This window comes from Chrysochloris asiatica, unplaced genomic scaffold (assembly GCF_000296735.1).
Source record: "Chrysochloris asiatica unplaced genomic scaffold, ChrAsi1.0 scaffold00044, whole genome shotgun sequence".
Lineage (NCBI taxonomy): Eukaryota > Metazoa > Chordata > Mammalia > Afrosoricida > Chrysochloridae > Chrysochloris > Chrysochloris asiatica.
This window is the reverse complement of record NW_006408562.1, coordinates 15,052,165-15,059,147: the sequence shown is the minus strand read 5'-3', so window position 1 is coordinate 15,059,147 and position 6,983 is coordinate 15,052,165.

Here is a 6,983-nt window from a genome sequence, read left to right as displayed (position 1 = left end):
ATTCCTTCCATCTTCTTTTGATGCTTTCTGCATCATTCAATAATTTGCCCATAGAATCATTCAAGTCGAGGTTTGAATTTTTTCTTCAATTCCCTCAGCTTGAGAAATGCTGAGTGTGTTCTTCCCTTTGTATTTTCTAACTCCAGGTCTTTGCACATTTCATTATAATATTTGACTTAGTCATCTTCTTCTGTCCTTTGACATTTTCTATTCTGCCTTTTACTTTCTCATTTCTTCCATTTACTTTAGCATCTCTATGCTGGAGAGCAAGTTTCAGAGTATCTTCTGACATCCATTTTGCTCTTTTTCTTCTTTCTTGTCTTCTTAATGACTTTTTGTTGTCGTCCTGTATGATGTTCTTAAAGTCATCCCAGAACTCTTCTGGTCTTTGGTTTTTAGTGTCTAATTCATCAATTATGTTCTTCAGATGGTATCTGAATTCAGTTGAGATATGTTCATGATCATATTCTGAGTCTTGTGGACTTGTTTAATTTTCTTCAGCTTTAGCCAGAACTTGCATCTGTGCAGTTGATGATTTGTCCCACAATCTGCCCCTGGCCTTTTTTTTGGGGGGGGAGTTGCTGATATGAAGCTTTTACACTGTCTCTTTCCACAGATGTAATCAATTTGATTTCTGTGTATCCCATTTGGTGAGGTTCATGTGTATAATCATCTTTTTTGTTGTTTAGAAAAAGTATTTGCAGTGAAGAAGTCATTGGTCTTGAAAATTCTATCATGTGACAGCATTCTATTTCAAGATCTTGAAATGTTCTTTTTGATGTTGAATGGGATACCATGCCTCTTCAGTTTGTCATCCTGACAGTAAACTATATGATTTTTCAGATTCAAAATAGCCAATACCAGTCCATTTCAGCTCACTAATGCCTAGGAAATTGATGTTTATGTGTTCCATTTTTCTTTTTTACAACTTCCAGTTTTCCTAGATTTATGCTTCATACATTCCATGTTCTGATTAATAATGGATGTTTGCAGCTGTGTTTCCTCATTTTGAATTGTACTTCACCAACAGATGAAGGTCCTGAAAGCTTTACTCCATTTGTGTTATCAAATGGTCTATTCTATTTTGAGGAGGCAGCTCTTCCCCAGTTGTATTTTGAGTGCCTTCAACCTGAGGGGTTCATCTTCTGGTATAATATCTGAGAATATTCTGGTACTCTTCATCATGTTTCAGTATTCAATATACTGGTGCTATCTGACAGGGATCCACTGCTATTCATAAGGTTTTCAGTGGCTAAATATCTGGAAGTAATCTGTCTCTCCCTCTTCTTTGTCTGTCATAGTCTGGAAGCTCAGCTGAAACCTGCCCACCATGAGTGAGCCTGCTGGTATTTCAAATGCCGGTAGCATAGCTTCCAGAATCATGGCCACATGCAAGCCACTACAGTAGGACAAACTCACAGGTGAGTTGTAGAGGGTCACTATGAGTTGGAACCAAATCAATAGTACACAACAACAGTGGTGGATACTAAAACATACAATCCTGCAACATCTGTAATTACAACCATTTATGAGTAGATACATATGTTAAATAGTATGAGGTGTGGGAGGTCAGACAGGCCTACACCTGCAGGTTTGTCGTGGACTTTTCTACATACATATTTGTATGCGCTGCACACATATATTGAATACAGCGCATAGGGGGCACAACTTGGAAACTTCTTAGACATAACCAGACATCTCTCTGGACTGAGCTACTGGGTTTGAATACTAAGGATCATTGTCTCATGGGACCCATGATCAACCGGCATAAAAACAACATTCATCTAGTTTGGAGAATGGTGTCTGGGGTCTTAAAGTCTTGCAATGGCCATCTATGATACAACTATTTCCTGCCTGGAGCAAAGGAGAGTAAAGAAAATCCCAGACTCAAGGAAGCAATTATTCCAAAGGATAAGGGCCAGATGAACCACAATCTCCTTCAGCCTTCAGACCAGAAGAGCTAGACGGGACCCAGCTACCACTGCCAACCATTCTGGCAAGAGATACAATTCAAGTGAGGTCCTGGTTAGAAAATTGCATAACAAAACTTAGATTCATACAAAAGAGCAAACTCACTGATCTGATAAAGACCAGAGTAAGCCTCTCCCTGTTCCCACCACTCCTCCCAAGAATATTGCTGTAAGTTACCCTTCTGTCTTGGAACTGGACTGGGCTTTAAAATAAACAGTGTGCTTCTTAGAACAACCAGCTATGTGAGACCAAAAGGGCAAACAAAGATAGAAGGCAGAAGAAGCAGGGAGGCCAAATGATTGGAAAGGGGGAACCCAGGATGGAAACGGGAAGAATGTGAACACATTATAGATATTGCAGCCAAAACCACACAAGAATTTGTGTAGAAAGTATTGAATGGAAAAATAATTTTCTGTGTAAACTTTTGCATAAAATGTTTTTTTTTTGTTTTTAATGTCCAGAGCATGTAAAGAACATTTTCCCATTTAATACCCAGTTGTCTTTAGATGGGAGAAAGGTCCTTACTGATCGCTATTACTCAAAGTGAACACAGGGGGTCTCCACTGCCACGTCTTGGCTTACCTAGATCTTTCTTGAAAGCCCAGCTACACATAATTCTCCTAACACTGTTAGAATCTAGTCTTTAAAATCCAGAAGGGTTTAGAAACGTTTACTTACTGCCTCAAGAACTCTATTTTACCATAAGTCACACTCAGAGCTAATATTCAGACTCACAGTTTGCCTGGAATTGTAGATTTGATGCAAGAAGACTAAGGAAGCAAATGTTTAATGATTTCTAAGTGTGAGTAATAGAAATCAGGAAAGGACACTCCCACAATCCCATTTCAAGGAAAATTATTTCTTGTGCTTCTTAGAGAGACTTGAGTAAGTGAACAGCCCGAAGCCAAGGCCTTAGATGGGGATACCTCTTAACAAGGCTCCAATGCGGGAGTCAGGCAGGATAAGGGTTCTGCTCAGAAATTCTTTATTCATGAGAACTAATGAGACATGCAATACGGTTAATGCACTCAACTTCTGACTGAAAGGCTGGAGGTGCAAATTCACCCAGAGATGCCTTGGAAGAAAGAGCTGGCGATCTATTTCTGAAAATCAGCCTTTGAGAACCTTGTGGAGTTCGACTCTACTCTTTAACACATTGGGTCACCGTGAGTCTGACACAGCTTAAGGGTAACTAGTGTTGATGAGATTTGGGCACCATTTTGAAAGAAGACTGAAAAGGAGGTTCTTTTTCTAATAAAATTTCAACTGTTTACCATAGCCCACCAGGCCAGTCTCACCAGGACCCCTTGGCTCTGAGATCCTACTGCTCCTTGCTTCCTATTCTGCTTGAGGCACATCTGCCTTCCTTAGGTTCCCTGAAACACTTCCCTGTCTTCCTCCATCATAGAACTTCCCACAATTTCCAATGACAGACAGTCTCCCATTTATGCCGGGATCTATTCCAAGGATGGTTCCCTCGTAAGTTGGTTTTGGCGCAAGTCAATCACTTCATTAAACAAACAAACAAATAATTCATTATTATTGTCTTTTATTACCAATAGCTTTATAAATATGATGTTTACTTGTCTTTGGGGGTTGGTATTTATATGCAGTAATATACTGCATATAAATGTATGGGTATATTTTAATGCATACATAAAATACACAAATCATTAACAATTTATTCTGATGATGAAGAAGAGTTGGATGGTGATGACATTTTGTCAGCTGTGGTAATAAGTCTACTATGGAAGGTTCTAGACCATCTGGATTCTGACAGCATTTCTAGTCAGAAAACTCATGACAGTTATCTCTTGTGGACTTTGTCTTTTTGCCTTCCCCTTTTTCGCAGTAACATGTCATTCATTGCTTTCCGAATCTGCCTATCAACTTTAGCAATGTGATCAGAGTTTGGGTTCATGCTTTCAAGCAACTGAAGCTCGTAGCTTAATTTAGAAAACTAAATCTATATGGTGATGTTTTTACCAGTAAATTATAAAACTGAACATCTGTGAATAAATATGTGAGAACAATAAAATTAGCAAACTCTGCACTGTAATGTTGTATGTCATTCATGTTATTAATGATAAGATGTACAAACGGATGGTGACTAAGTGTGGTTTTTTCATAACTCAGTTATGTTATAAGTAATGTACAATGTACATGATTTCTGTTTGTGTCTGATTTATTGTTGGTCTACTAGATTATAGACTAACCTAGCTCAGGATTCTGTTTCATTCACCCGTACATATGAGCCTAGCACAGTGCCTCGTGCATTGAGTGGTAACGTTGATTCTGACCTTGTGTTAGAAAGGAGAATTGCTCCATAGGGTTTCCTTGGCTGGAATCTCTATGGAAGCAGATGGACAGGCCTTTCTTTTGTGATATAGCTAGGTGGGTTAGGTTTGGAGTTGAGGGGAAATCATTTATGCCACCTTCTCCATTGCTGTTGAGTAGATTCCGACTCATAGTGATTCTATTGGACAGAGTAGAATTTCCCCATAGGATTTCCAAGACTCTAAATCTTTATGGATCTAGACTCTAACAGCTTTCTACTACCGAGTGGTTGACCTTTGAGTTAGCAGCTAAACACTTCATCAGGGCGCCTTTGCCCCATCTAAATCTCCCAAAAGCATAGGTTATGCCATCCAGTCAAGTCTGACTTACAGTGACCCTATACAGGGTTCTGAGACTGTCTTTACAGGAATAGTCAACCTCATCTTCTTTGAGTGGTTGGTGGGCTTGAACCACCGACCTTGTGATTAGCAGCACAATGTCTAACCCATAGCGCTACCAGGACTCCTTTTGCATCACCTAATAAGTACTTAGGAGTCCTGGTGTGGCGCTGTGGGTTAATGTGCCAGATTGCAAAGCTGTTTGAAATGCAAGGTCAGTGGTTCAAGCTCACCAGCTGCTCCTCAGAAACCCTTCACAGGGTCGCTATGGGTTGGAATCGACTTTACGGCACTTACCAACAACAACAACAGTAAGTACTTATGGAGTCCTGGTGTGGCACCATAGGATAAGCACTCAACCTCAAGGTCGGTTTGACTTGCAAGGTCTGCAGTTCAAGCTCACCAGTGGCTCTTTGGAAAGCCTACACAGGGTCGCTATGAGTCACATCCAACTCTCCAGCACTTAACAGCATTAATATGTAGTTACTTCATGGAGAATCGCTGGATTGGGTTTAATGAGGAAATAATAATGGTGATTGGATGTGGCGCTTGTGAAGTAAAGAAAGCATTTCTAGGCCTCTTCCTAATCTGTGGGTTCTGTAATCTGTGAGATACATCCTCTGCCTTCAATCTGGTATTCGTTACCTAGACAGTCCTCAGGGCTTCACTTTTTGTCAGAGAACTGAGTAGGGCACCACAGAATTGAGTGTTGGGGACTAAACTGAGCTAAGAAAGGTTTCTGGCTTCTGGCACTGCTGAATGAAGTTGCTGGGGGCAGAGAGGGAGAACTGGGAACTTTCCTAGGGGAGACACAGTCTCTGACTAAAACAATGATTCATAAACTTGAATATCAAGAAGACCAGCTAACGTTTACTTAGTACTTACTATGTACCAGGCTTCAGGTTAGTTTTCAGGTATGATTTTCATCATTAATTCTCACAACAAAGCTATGCGTTGCCAGCAAACATCATCTCCACTTACAGATGAGGAAATGAAGGCCCATGAGGTTAGGTAATTATCCAAAGGTTGCAAAGCTAATGAACAGTAGAGCCTGGACTAAACCCAAGTCTTATCTTAGAGTCTGAACTCCCATGCACTTCACATATACCTTTGAACAGGTCTCCTGGATTCCTCCCAGTGATTCTCTGTACGCTGAAGTTTGAATCACTGGCTTTGGGAGCGGGGCCAGACTTCTTATGGTGTCTCAATGGCGTCAGCTAGAATCTCCCAGGAGTGTTTGAGCTCTCTCTTCTCACCAGAGGGACCCTGAACCATGCCCAGGATGGGAAATTACATGCCTCGGGCTGGTGGGTACGCTGTGCAGGGCAAGGAACCCTGTTTTGAATCCTGCCTACCAACACTCATAGGTTTGACTGAGTGTAGAATGAAAGGGACAAAAACAAGCAAAAACTCAAAGTCTGGCTCTCCCATCCATCTGCCAGTTTGTTGTACTGCAGCGTCATGTGTTTGTTGCTGCGCTGTTAGAAACCATACCACTAGGGTTTGAAATACCAGCAGGGTCACTCATGGTGGGCAGCTTCTAGAGTAAAAAGCAAAGCCTGGCACTTTACTTCTCAAAATTAGCCAGTGGAAATCCCAAGGATCCCTCAAAAATGTTGCCCCATATCATACTGGAGAGGAGTGCTATGGCTCTGTAGGATAAGCACTGGATTAATAGTCACAGCCTCGGAGACCCTATGTAGTGGAGCTATGAGTTGGAACAACACGATGGCACTTAACAACAACAGTAATAATGCCGTGCTGGATGATGAGCCATCTAGGTTGGAAGACACTCAAAATTTACAGTAGCCGCCACAATGGCCTTGAGTTTTTCCACGATTGTAAAGATGGCACCCGACTGGACAGCATGTTTCGTTCTGTTGGACACAGGGGACACTAGAGTTAGAGCAGACTTTATTAACAACAGAAAAGAAGTCTGAATAAAATGTATGTGGAAGGTGACAAGATAAAGGACTCTGGAGCCGGAGTGAAATAAATGAAATCTCAGCTCTGCATTTTACTAAGGAGAGGATATTAACAAGCTCTTTAACCTTTCTGAGTCTCCGTTTCCTCATGTATAAACGAGGAAAGTCATTTTTGTAGGACATCTGGAACAATCCCAGTATTTTAAAAACATGTGTGACTAGAGAGAAAACAAGTGCTGGGGGTGGTGCGAGGGGTGGGGGGGTGAAGAATGCCAAAGAATGCCGTCTAACAACTGTGAAGGAAAGTGGTGCACTGTAAGATAAGGAAAGGGCAGATGAGTCTGCACAAATCACCTGGCCTGCTCACGAAATTCCTGACAACTGTTTCAGTCAAGTCCGAAAATACTAGATT